This window comes from Scyliorhinus canicula, chromosome 12 (assembly GCF_902713615.1).
Source record: "Scyliorhinus canicula chromosome 12, sScyCan1.1, whole genome shotgun sequence".
NCBI classification, from domain to species: Eukaryota; Metazoa; Chordata; class Chondrichthyes; order Carcharhiniformes; family Scyliorhinidae; genus Scyliorhinus; species Scyliorhinus canicula.
This window is the reverse complement of record NC_052157.1, coordinates 60,015,279-60,029,243: the sequence shown is the minus strand read 5'-3', so window position 1 is coordinate 60,029,243 and position 13,965 is coordinate 60,015,279. Positions and strand designations below refer to the sequence as shown.

The following is a 13,965-nucleotide window of genomic DNA, read 5'->3' as shown; positions in this document are numbered from 1 at the left end:
CGGGGACAAAGCGCAAACTCCAGACAGTCACACAAGGCTGAAATTGAACCTAGGCAGTCAGTGCTGTGAGGCAGCAATGCTAACCACTGTGCCACCATGCCACCTTTATGTTAACATTCATTTTGAGGGGGCGAGATTACAAGAGTAGGGGTATACTGCTGAAGCTGTATAACGCTCTGGTCAGACCCCATTTGGAACATTGGGAGTAGTCGTGTGCCCCATATGTAAGGAAGGATGTGCTTGGAGGGGGTCAGATGAGATTTACAAGAAAGATCTCGGCAATGAAGGGCTTGTCATATGAGGAGCGGTTGAGGACTCTGGGTCTGTACTCAATGGATTAAAAAAAAAATTAAGAGCATCCAATTCTTTTTTTCCAATTAAGGGGCAATTTAGCATGACCAATTTACCTACCCTGCACATCTTTTTGGAATGTGGGGGGTGAGACCCACACAGACATGGGGAGAATACTCGATGGAGTTTCGAAGGATGACGGGGGGTATCATTGAAACTTACAGGATACTGAGAGACCTAGATAGATTGGACATGGACAGGATGTTTCCACGAGCAGGAGAAACGAGAAACAGAGGCACAGCCTCAGACTAAAGGGACGATCCTTTAAAACAAAGATGAGGAGGTATTTCTTCAGCCATAGGCTGGTGAATATGTGGAACTCTTTGCCACAGAAGGCTATGGAGGCCAAGTCACTGAGTGTCTTTAAGACAGAGATAGAGAGGTTCTTGATTAATAAGGGGATCTGGGGTTATGGCAAGAAAGCAGGAGAATGGGGATGAGAATTATATCAGCCGAGATTGAATGGCGGAGCAGACTTGATGGGCCAAATGCCCTAATTCTGCTCCTATATCTAATGGTCTATCTCAACGCCTCACTCCCGCTCTCTCCCCATGCCCCTTGACACCTGTAGAGTCTAGAAATATATCCATTTCCTTCCGGAATATATTCAGTGACTTGGCCTCCACATTCTGTGGCAGAGAATTGCACAAGTTCACCACTCTCTGTGTAACACCCAGGATGAGGTTTTGAGGGAAAACCTCAGTAATTAATCTAACCTATCTGTCGATTCTTTTCAACCACGCTGCCCTTCGGTTTTATCATACCTTCCTCCCGCCAAATGAAGATTCTCCCAGGAACACGCACGTGGCCGTCGAGGAGGACGGAAACTGGCTGGAGACAGGGGAGCACGTTCCCTTGACCTGCGTCACCGACAGCAACCCGGAACCCCACAACTACACCTGGCTTCAGAAGGCTGGTGACTCCGAGGTCAGTCTGAGCCAATACACCAGGAGAATTACCGTCAGCCGAGGTTCCGGGAGTTACATCTGCATCGCCTTCAACTCCATTGGATCTGAGAAATCAACACCAGAACCAAAGGAGGGCAAAGGTGAGCATTATTTCCAAAATACTAACTGTTCACTAACGTCTTTTAGGGAGGGAAATCTGCCGTCCTTATCTGGTCTGACCGACATGTAATTCCAGACCCACATCAATGTGGTTGACTATTAATCTGCCCTCATCTGAAATGACCGCGCTTGACATCAGAGTTGTATTAAACCGCTAAAAGGAATGAAAATGGACGGACGATCGCCCGGCATCAAGCCAAGCATTGGAAATTACAACGGCAAACCCAGCCCTGTTAACCCTGCCAAAGTTGGGAGAGCTGCCTCACAGACTAGTTAAGCAATAGCTGGTCATAGTCATACTCACAGAATCATGCCTTCCAGACAATGTCCCAGATGCCACTATCACCGTTCCTGGATATGGTCTGTCACACCGGCAGGACATACCCAGCAGAGGTGACGGCGCAGTGGCATACAATCGGGAGCGTGTTTCTCTGGGCAGCACGGCGGCACAGTGGTTAGCACTGCTGCCTCACAACGTCAGGGACCCAGTTTGAATTCCAACCTCGGGTGACTGTGTCAAAATTGATAAGGAGGAAGTATGGAATAGACTGCCAGTACTGAAAGTTGACAAGGTACCCGGACCATCCAAGGATAATGAAGGAAGTCTGTGTGGAGTCTGCATATTCTCCCCCTGTCTCCGTGGGTTTCCTTCAGGTACTCCAGTTTCCTCCCACAGTCCAACGATGTGCAAGTTCGGTGGATGGGCTACGGTAAGTTACCCCTTATTGTCCAAAAGGTTAGGTGAGGTTACTGGGTTACTGGGAGAGACTCATTCCAAGGGTCAGTGCAGATATAATGGGCCAAATGGCCTCTTTCTGCACTATAGGAATTCTATGATCTGTGAGTCTTCAACATCGAATCTGGTGAAATCTCATGGCTTCAGGTCAAACATGGACAAGGAAACCTTGACCTGAATCGTTCCAGTGCAGAAAGAGGCCATTCAGCCCATCGTGTCTGCAGCGGCTCTCCAAACAAGCATCCTAACTCAGTGCTGTTCCTCTGCCTTTTCCCCATACTTCTCTGCATTGTTTTCATTCAAATAATCATCTAATGCTTTCTCGAGTGCCTCTATTGAACCTGCCCCTACCACACTTCCAGGTCTCACGTTCCAGACCACAATCCGTCGCTTTGGGTGAAAAGGCTTTTTCTCACATCACATTTGCTTGTTTTGCAAATCTTTTCAAATCTGTGCCCCTCTTGTTCTTGATCCTTTTACAACTGGTAATGGTTTCTCCCCTGTCCCTTGGCATCTCCCCTAAGGCTAGGGAAGACTGGAGGATTATGGCCAGTACCCCTGCAATTTCCATTCTCTTCCATAGAATCCCTACAGTGCAGAAGGAGGCATTCAGCCCATTGACTCTGCACCAACCCTCAGGAAGAGCACCCTAACTAGACCCACTCCCCCGCCCTATCCCCGTAACCCACCTGAACCTGCACATCCTTGGGCACTAAGGGGCAATTTTAGCATGGCCAATCCACCCAACCTGCACACCTTTGAACACGAAGAGGTAATTTTAGCATCACTAATCCACCTAACCTGCACATCTTTGGACACTACGGGGCATTTTTAGCATCGCCAATCCACCTAACCGGCACATCTTTGGACTGTGGGAGCACCCGGAGGAAACCCATGCAGACACGGGGAAAACATACACACTCCACACAGAGTTCCTTCATTATCCTTGGATGGTCTGGGTGCCTTGTCAACCTTCAGTACTGACAGTCTACTCCACACTTCCTCCTTATCAATTTGAACCCTTCTCGGGACAGAGTTTTCTCGACTGTCACCATGACAGGAGTGGCACAGTGGTTACCACTGCCACCTCACAGCGGCATACACCCATAAGGATTCTATGATAGATACAAATTACTGAATACTTCAGCCATGGCCCCTATCTCCATGTATAAATTCCCCTTCAGGTTCTGAATCGGCCCACTCCTCCTTTTGACCACCTTTTTACTATTTATATGGCTATAGAAGACTTTGGGATTCCCCTTTATGTGGGTTGCCAGTCTTTTCTCAGAATCCCTCTTCACTTCTCTAATAAGCTTTTTCACCTCCCCTCTGAACTTTCTGTATGTCTCTTGGTTCCGTATTTTCGACCTGACACTTGTGTTACGCCACAGCGGGCAAGTGTGTGGTCAATTCCAGCCCCACAGGCCCTGGAGTCACACCACAAGTGAATTAACCAATAATTCTTATTAAAATATCCAATGTCTTTGGCCCTTGGCTGCCTAATAATTACAGTCACCAGGCCTGTAAGTAGAAACACAATTACTGTTTATTTGTCACAAGAAGGATGATGAAATATGCAATCAATGCAACTGAATAGCAACAAACTAACCTACTACCCTCTTTAACTGCCCCACCCTCTACCCACACACAAGACAGACAAACACAAAGGGGTGGAAAGGGGTAAAAATACTCTTATCAAAAGATAAGAGTCTTGCTTCCAATGGTGGTTCTGTAGTAGGGTTTCCTCACAGTAGGCTGGTTGATCAAAACCTCCAGTTAACAGCTGGTGATGGTCTTCTTCGCAGAGTTATTCATTCAGTATGGTACTTACAGGCATCAGGCCTTCTGGAGAGCCACTTTAGTTCTTATCAAACTGGGCCTTCAAATCAAAGGTTCTCATTCAGGCCTATTTCTTTCCTGAGACCCTTTGTCTCACATCAAATCCGGCTTCCTGCCTATGGTTTGACTTCAAGCCTTTGCAGTTCCAAGGGAATGGCACCCTTACTTAATGGAGAGAGAGAGAGAGTCAGCCCACAGTGGCCTTATGAAGAGAGTTCAGCTGTTTTTTGTGGGGGAGTGAATTAGTTGGAATCCTCCACCCAGACTAAAGAATCAAAGGTGAAACTAAAAGGGAACCTCGTGGCTCTGAGAAATGTTCCAGAGGGATCATATCCAATCACCACCTGTCCATGGGCAGAACACGGCCTTTTAAGCCCAATGCATTGGCCACCAGCCACGTCAATCAAACCGAGTAATCCCTGAAGCCAGCTAATCACCAGTCCAAAACAGCACAGCCTCCTGGAATCTGCTTTTTTGAATGAAAGGTACAGGCTGCTTTGCCATAAAGTCACAGGTCCATCTACGGATCAGAAATGTAACAGCAAATATAAAAGAAAGGGGAAAACAAGAGAATAGACAGGGAATAAATAAGAAGGAATGTTCCTGCCTAACTGGCCCAGCTCCATTCTCGCCCCATTGCAGCTGGCTCTCCCCACGTTAACCTTTTTTAAATCTTTGATTGTCTGTTTTCCTTTCCTATAAGCATCCTAAACCTTACAATGCAATGATCACTGTTAGCATCTACAACACGACACCCAGTCCCACCTCGGCCCCCCCAGCCCCTCAGCTGATCATGTTCTTCCTCCATGTTGAACAGCACTTGGAGGAAGCATGAAGGATGGCAAAGGCTGTGGAATGTACTGGCTGGAGTTTTCAATGCCCATCACCAAGAGTGGCTCAGTAGTACCACCACAGACTGATCTGGCCGGGTCCGAAGGGACATCGCTGCTCGACTGGGGCTGCGGCAGGTGGTGAGGGAACCAACAAGAGGGAAAAACATGCTTGCTCTCATCCTCATCAAGCTGACCCCCACAGATACAAAGTGATGGAAGGGGCCATCAACAGTGCTATCAAGTGGCAATTACTCAGCAATAACCTGCTCACGGACGCTCAGTTTGGGGTCCACCGGGGTCACTCAGCTCCTGACCTCATTGCAGCCTTGGTTCAAACATGGACAAATGATGCTGAATGCCAGAGGTGATATGAGAGTGACTGGCCTTTAACATCAAGGCAGATTATGGCATCAAGGAGCACTAGCAAAACTGGAGTCAATGGGAATGAGCGGGAAAATTCTCCCTGGTTGGAGTCATAACTGGCACAAAGGAAGATGGTTGCGGTGGTTGGAAGTCAATCATCTCAGCTCCATCCAGGCTTCGGCTGACAAGTGGCAAGTAACATTCACGCTACACAAGTGCCAGGCAATGACCATCTCCAACAAGAGTGATCTAACCACTACCTGGTATTCAATTGCATTAGCATCACTGAATCCCTACAATCAACATCCTGGGGATTATCATTGACCAGAAACTGAACTGGACTAGCCATATTAATACTTTGGTGAGTAACTCGCCTCCTGACTCCCTAAACCTTGTCCACCACCTCCATGGCTCAAGACAGTCAGACTGTATCAGAACACTCTCCATTTGCCTGGATGAGTGCGACTTCAACACCACTCAAGAAGCTTGACACCATCCAGGACAAAGTAGCCCCATTTGATTGGCAACCCTTTCACAAGCATTCACTTCCACCACCACCAACGTATAATGTCAGCCTTGTGTACCATCTATAAGATGCACTGCAGTAACTCGCCAAGGGTTCCTCAAATAGCACCTTCAAACCCGCCGACTATCTCGAAGGACATGAGCAGTGGACACATGGGAACACCATCACCTGGAGGTTCCCCACCAAGTCACTCACCATCCTGACTTGGAAATTGTTCCGAAACCCTGGGCAAGTGCGCGGTCAATTTGAGACCCACGTATCCCGGAGTCCCAACGTTGATGAATTAACCAATAATTTGTACATTTCCCTGAGATCTTTGACTCTTGTCTTCTCCAATGACTCACAGGCACATGGGGCGAAATTCTCCCCTATCCGGCGGGGCGGGGGGTCCCGGCGTAGCGGAGTGTCGGCAACCACTCCGGCGTCGGGCCTCCCTAGGCCCGCGGTGGAGTGGCTCCCGCTCCGCCGACTACCGCCAAAACTGGTGCCAACGGTCTTTGGCGCTACGCCGATCGGCGTCGGGGCTGGCCGAAAGGCCTTCGCCAGTTGGCGTGAGTCCGCGCATACGCCGGAGCGTCAGCAGCCGCTGACATCACCACCGGCGCATGTGCGGTGGAGGGGGTCTCTTTTGCCTCCGCCATGGTGGAGGCCATGGCGGCGGCGGAAGTAAAAGAGTGCCCCCACGGCACTGGCCCGCCTGCCGATCGGTGGGCCCTGATCGCGGGCCAGGCCACCGTGGGGCACCCCCGGGGTCCGATCACCCCGCGCCCCCCCCAGGACCCCGGGGGCCCGCTCGCACCACCAATCCCGCTGGCACAGAGGTGGTTTAAACCGCGTCGGCGGGAGAGGCCTGACAGCGGCGGGACTTTGGCCCATCGCGGGCCGGAGGGGCAGGGGGGCCCGCCGATCGGCGGAGCGCGACTCCCGCTCACGCCGATTTCCGGGTGGCGGAGAATTCCGGCCACGGCGGGGGCGGGATTTACGCCGGCCCCCAGGCGATTCCCTGACCCTGCGGGGGGGTCGGAGAATTCCGCTCACGATTTGTAAGTAAAACATTTTAAGAACTGTAACAAGAGAAGAGATAAACATATAACGGGGAAAAAAATAGAACAAGAGACTGCTAATCCATTTATTCCCCTTTTCCCATCCCACCTTTCACCAGATATACACAAAACAGACATAGGGTGAGGGGCGGGGGCAGGAAAGATCCAAAATAACAGGAATTAAACTGGGTATGAGAGATACGTATTTTCACTGCTAAGGTTGTGATTTGTGTCAGTGATTATCATCTCCGAACACACAGTGTTGCAAACCATCAGTTAGTTTGGATTGTTAGTGATCCACCTTCAGTTAGAACTCTAAGACTTCCTCTGGAGTTGCCTTCAGATCCACTGACTTGGGCTTTCACAGAGAATATTCCCCTCAGGTCTCTGCAATTCTAACTTGTGACCACCAGCTGGACATCAGCCTCACTGAGTCAATCTGAAGTTCTCAACGTGAAAATTTAAAAGAGGGTTTTTAAACCACTGCCTGCAGCTTCTGCTTGACTAACGTTCCTTTGGTCAATCTGACTGTAGAGAGAGAAAGTTCTTTACTTGGCTCCGTCAGACAAAGACCCACCAGATCAGAGAGTTCAGGGCTTATACGCTCCAGCTTCTTGATCCAACTAAAAACTAACTCAGAAAACAATCTCCGAACTGCTCAGCTGAGGAGAAAACAGAGCCTCCAACAGGGGGTTTGAGAGAGATCTTTCTCCTTCAGGGAGAGAGAACTTAAAGCCCTCTTCAACTCTGTCCCAAAAATGAAACTAAGACCTGAGAGCCAACCTGCCTTTCCTTGCAGACATTCTGCAAGCTTCTGACAGGCTCCACCAATCACAATCGAGAATCAAACAAGATCCAGAATTTCAGAAGAGTCAATTGGCTGCCAGCCAATTCCATCAAAATAACATCATGGGACTAAACGACACAATGCATGCTCTTGGGGTAATCCCCTTGGGTAAATTCAAATAGCAGCTTGTAGATAGGGGGGGGGGGGGGGTCAAAAGTCTGTAGTTTAAAAGCAGCCAGCAAGACAGGAATTAAAAATTGCACAAGGATCAGACAAGGATTTAAAAGAGATTCCTTACAAAATATATCACCATTCCTTTGCTATCTTGGAACAACCTCCACACGGTTGCAAGAACAACTTGCACCACAAGGACAACAGAGCTTAAAGAAGGCAGCCCACCACCACTTTCTCAACGGACAATTAGGGATGGACAACAAATGCTGGCCTAGCCAGTGATGCCAACATCCTGTAAATTAATAAAAATCAATTTGTGACTCCTGAAAACTGGGATGGATGGATTTTTGTGTGGGGATTATTATTAAGGGTTACAGAGCTAAAGCGGGAGTTATATATAAGATTAATTTAAATCATGGAAGGTTGCAACAGACCTGAGGGGCTGAATGGCCTCCTCCCATTCCTATGTCCAAATGGATTAAATTGCCTGGTGCACAACAATTTGGATTATAGTGGACTGAGGCATAATCATTTCTCTTTTTCTGATCTCTGTGGAGAAATTTATTTTTAAAAATTGGCCTTCTGGTTAAGAGCTCAAAGAATGAGGTATTTTAAACCTTGTAATTTAAGAAATGATGAGAACCATTAGAGACAAAATGCAATTTTGTGTTCTCTAGGTACTGGCCCTCCAACAGTCCAACACTCCCTCAGTAATGATCCTGCAACAGTACAGCATCCTCGGTACTGATCCTCCAACAGTACAGCACTCCCTCAGAATTAATCCTACAACAAGGGCGGCACGGTAGCATGGTGGTTAACATAAATGCTTCACAGCTCCAGGGTCCCAGGTTCAGTTCCCGGCTGGGTCACTGTCTGTGCGGAGTCTGCACGTCCTCCCCGTGTGTGCGTGGGTTTCCTCCGGGTGCTCCGGTTTCCTCCCACAGCCCAAAGATTTGCGGGTTAGGTGGATTGGCCATGCTAAATTGCCCGTAGTGTCCTAAAATGTAAGGTTAAGGGGGGGGGGGGGGGTGTTGGGTTACGGGAATAGGGTGGATACGTGGGTTTCAGTAGGGTGATCATTGCTCGGCACAACATCGAGGGCCGAAGGGCCTGTTCTGTGCTGTACTGTTCTATGTTCTAACAGTGCAGCACTCCCCAGTAATGATCCTCCAACAGTACAGCGCTCCCTCAGAACTGATCCTCCAACAGTGCAGCACTCCCTCAGTAATGTTCCTCCAACAGTACAGCACTCCCTCAGAACTGATCCTCCAACAGTGCAGCGCTCCCTCAGTTTTGACCCTCCAAAAGTGCAGCATTCCCTCAGCACTGACCCTCTGACAGTTCAGAACTCCCTCAGTACTGACCCTCCAAGAGTGTATCACTCCCTCAGTACTGAACCTCATATAGTATAACACTCCGTCAGTACTGAACCTCTGACAGTATGGCACTCCCTCAGTACCAAAACTCTGATAATGCATCATTGACCATCCGACTGTGTATAATTCCCTCATCACTTACCCTCTGACAGTGCAGCACTCCCTCAGTGCTGACCCTCTGACAGTGCAGCACTCCCTCTGTACTGACCCTCTGACAGTGCATCACTCCCTCAGTACTGACCCTCTGACAGTGCTGCACTCCCTCAGTACTAATACTCTGACAGTGCAGCACTCCCTCTGTACTGAACCTCTGACAGTGCAGCACTCCCTCTGTACTGACCCTCTGACAGTGCAGCACCCCCTCAGTACTGACCCTGTGACAGTGCAGCACTCCCTCAGTACTGACCCTCTGACAGTGCAGCACTCCCTCAGTACTGACCCTCTGACAGTGCAGCACTCCCTCAGTACTGACCCTCTGACAGTGCTGCACTCCCTCAGTACTAATACTCTGACAGTGCAGCACTCCCTCTGTACTGACCCTCTGACAGTGCAGCACTCCCTCTGTACTGACCCTCTGACGGTGCAGCACCCCCTCAGTACTGACCCTCTGACAGTGCGGCACTCCCTCAGGACTGACCCTCTGACAGTGCGGCACTCCCTCAGTACTGACCCTCTGACAGTGCGGCACTCCCTCAGCACTGACCCTCTGGCAGTGCAGCACTCCCTCAGTACTGACCCTCTCGCAGTGCAGCACTCCCTCAGTACTGACCCTCTGACAGTGCAGCACTCCCTCAGTACTGACCCTCTGACAGTGCAGCACTCCCTCAGTACTGACCCTCTGACAGTGCAGCACTCCCTCAGTACTGACCCTCTGACAGTGCAGCGCTCCCTCAGTACTGACCCTCTGACAGTGCGGCACTCCCTCAGTACTGACCCTCTGACAGTGCAGCACTCCCTCAGTACTGACACTCTGACGGTGCAGCACTCCCTCAGTACTGACCCTCTGACAGTGCAGCACTCCCTCAGTACTGACCCTCTGACAGTGCAGCACTCCTTTAGTACTGACCCTCTGACAGTGCAGCACTCCCTCAGTACTGACCCTCTGACAGTGCAGCACTCCCTCAGTACTGACCCTCTGACAGTGCAGCGCTCCCTCAGTACTGACCCTCTGACAGTGCAGCGCTCCCTCAGTACTGACCCTCTGACAGTGCAGCGCTTCCTCAGTACTGACCCTCTGACAGTGCAGCGCTTCCTCAGTACTGACCCTCTGACAGTGCAGCACACCCTCAGTACTGACCCTCTGACAGTGCAGCATTCCCTCAGTACTGACCCTCTGACAGTGCAGCATTCCCTCAGTACTGACCCTCTGACAGTGCAGCACTCCCTCAGTACTGACCCTCTGACAGTGCAGCACTCCCTCAGTACTGACCCTCTGACAGTGCAGCACTCCCTCAGTACTGACCCTCTGACAGTGCAGCACTCCCTCAGTACTGACCCTCTGACAGTGCAGCACTCCCTCAGTACTGACCCTCTGACAGTGCAGCACTCCCTCAGTACTGACCCTCTGACAGTGCAGCACTCCCTCAGTACTGACCCTCTGACAGTGCAGCACTCCCTCAGTACTGACCCTCTGACAGTGCAGCACTCCCTCAGTACTGACCCTCTGACAGTGCAGCACTCCCTCAGTACTGACCCTCTGACAGTGCAGCACTCCCTCAGTACTGACCCTCTGACAGTGCAGCACTCCCTCAGTACTGACCCAATGACAGTGCAGCACTCCCTCAGTACTGACCCTCTGACAGTGCAGCACTCCCTCAGTACTGACCCTCTGACAGTGCAGCACTCCCTCAGTACTGACCCTCTGACAGTGCAGCACTCTCTCAGTACTGACCCTCTGACAGTGCAGCATTCCCTCAGTACTGACCCTCTGACAGTGCAGCACTCCTTCAGTACTGACCTTCTGACAGTGCAGCACTCCCTCAGTACTGACCCTCTGACAGTGCAGCACTCGCTCAGTACTGACCCTCTGACAGTGCAGCACTCCATCAGTACTGACCCTCTGACAGTGCAGCACTCCCTCAGTACTGACCCTCTGACAGTGCGGCACTCCCTCAGTACTGACCCTCTGACAGTGCGGCACTCCCTCAGCACTGACCCTCTGACAGTGCGGCACTCCCTCAGCACTGACCCTCTGACAGTGCAGCACTCCTTCAGTACTGACCCTCTGACAGTGCAGCACTCCCTCAGTACTGACCCTCTGACAGTGCAGCACTCCCTCAGTACTGACCCTCTGACAGTGCAGCACTCCATCAGTACTGACCCTCTGACAGTGCAGTACTCCCTCAGTACTGACCCTCTGACAGTGCGGCACTCCCTCAGCACTGACCCTCTGACAGTGCGGCACTCCCTCAGCACTGACCCTCTGACAGTGCGGCACTCCCTCAGTACTGACCCTCTGACAGTGCGGCACTCCCTCAGTACTGGCCCTCTGACAGTGCAGCACTCCCTCAGCACTGACCCTCTGGCAGTGCAGCACTCCCTCAGTACTGACCCTCTCGCAGTGCAGCACTCCCTCAGCACTGACCCTCTGACAGTGCAGCACTCCCTCAATACTGGCCCTCTGACAGTGCAGCACTCCCTCAGTACTGCCCCTCTGACAGTGCAGCACTCCCTCAGTACTGACCCTCTGACAGTGCAGCGCTCCCTCAGTACTGACCCTCTGACAGTGCGGCACTCCCTCAGTACTGATCCTCTGACAGTGCAGCACTCCCTCAGTACTGACACTCTGACAGTGCAGCACTCCCTCAGTACTGACCCTCTGACAGTGCAGCACTCCCTCAGTACTGACCCTCTGACAGTGCAGCACTCCTTTAATACTGACCCTCTGACAGTGCAGCACTCCCTCAGTACTGACCCTCTGACAGTGCAGCACTCCCTCAGTACTGACCCTCTGACAGTGCAGCACTCCCTCAGTACTGACCCTCTGACAGTGCAGCACTCCCTCAATACTGACCCTCTGACAGTGCAGCGCTCCCTCAGTACTGACCCTCTGACAGTGCAGCACTCCCTCAGTACTGACCCTCTGACAGTGCAGCACTCCCTCAGTACTGACCCTCTGACAGTGCAGCACTCCCTCAGTACTGATCCTCTGACAGTTCAGCACTCCCTCAGTACTGACCCTCTGACAGTGCAGCACTCCCTCAGTACTGACCCTCTGACAGTGCAGCACTCCCTCAGTACTGACCCTCTGACAGTGCAGCACTCCCTCAGTACTGACCCTCTGACAGTGCAGCACTCCCTCGGTACTGACCCTCTGACAGTGCAGCACTCCCTCAGTACTGACCCTCTGACAGTGCAGCACTCCCTCAGTACTGACCCTCTGACAGTGCAGCAATCCCTCAATACTGACTCTTTGACATTGCAGCACTCCCTTAGTACAGACCCTCCAGCTGTGCATCGCCCCTCAGTACCGACCCCCCGACAGTGCAGTGCACCCAAGCTACTGACCATCTGGCTGAGATGCATCTCCTCACTACTGATCCTCCAAAAGTTCAGCACTCCCTCAGTTCTGACCCTCTGACAGTGCAGCACTGCCTCAGTCATAACTCGCTGATAATGCAACACTTCTTCAGTCCTGATTATCTGACAGTGCAGCGCTCCCTCAGTACAGATCCTCTGACAGTGCAGCACTCCTTCAGTATTGTTCCTCTGGCAGTGCAGCACTCCCTCAGAACTGACCCTCTGGCAGTGCGGCGCTCCCTCAGTCCAGACCCTCTAACAGTGCAGCACTCCCTCAGTACTAACACTTCGATAGAGCAGCACTCCCTCAGTACTAACACTCCGATAGAGCACACTCCCTCCATGCTAATCCTCTGGCAGTGCAGCACTCACTCAGTACCTACCCTCTGACAGTTCAGCACTCCCTCAGTATTAACCCTCCAATAGTGCAGCACTGCCTCAGTCATAACCCACTGATAATGCAGCGCTACCTCAGTGTTGATCCTCTGACAGTGCAGTGCTCCCTCAGTACTGACCCACTGACAGTGCAGCGCTCTCTCATTGCTGACCCTCTGACAGTGCAGCACTCCCTCAGTACTGACCCTCTGACAGTGCAGCACTCCCTCAGTACTGACCCTCTGACAGTGCAGCACTCCCTCAGTACTGACCCTCTGACAGTGCAGCACTCCCTCAGTACTGACCCTCTGACAGTGCAGCACTCCCTCAGCACTAACACTCCGTCAGTGCAGCACTCCCTCAGTACTGACCCTCTGTCCATGTGGAGTTTGAACATTCTCCCCGTGTTTGCGTGGGTTTTGCCCCCGCTCCCCAAACATGTGCAGGGTAGGTGAATTGGCCACGCTAAATTTCCCCTTAATTGGAAAAAATGAATTGGGTACTCCAAATTAATAAAAAATAAAATAAGAGGCATTAAACGGGCATGAGCTACATCTTTGCTGATGAGGTGGTAGTCTTTGTAGCTGACGATCTACCAAGGGCATGAATTGTTGAAATCATCAGATGGTTTGGATCTTCTCATCTTTATCTTCAAATAGAACATGCAGGCTAGAAACTCTCTCTGGGGAGTCACTTTCGTTTGACCGACCTCCATCAGACAGGCAATCAGTCTCACTGAGATAATATTAGAATTCTTCTCCTGAGGATTTTAGACAGGTTTTCAAACAGCCCCCTCTTCCTGCAGGTGGTACTAGACTGTATCATACTACAGGTTGAACTGACTGCCGAAAAATAGATCGTTAAACACAGACCATCAGTGGTTGCTGCCCAGTCCTTTAATCCAAAGTGACACTTTCACTGGCTTGGCTGGAGAGTATTTTAACAGCCAGCCTTAGCTGATAGAAACTGATTTTTC

General features: G+C 51.0%; 1 protein-coding gene across 1 annotated transcript in view; it reads left to right on the top strand.

Annotated features, from left to right (window-relative positions):
• The window catches only part of LOC119974264 (sialic acid-binding Ig-like lectin 13), a 65,367-nt gene that overhangs the window by 36,016 nt on the left and 15,386 nt on the right, over nt 1-13,965 (top strand). The gene's annotated exons all lie outside the window — the stretch shown is intronic.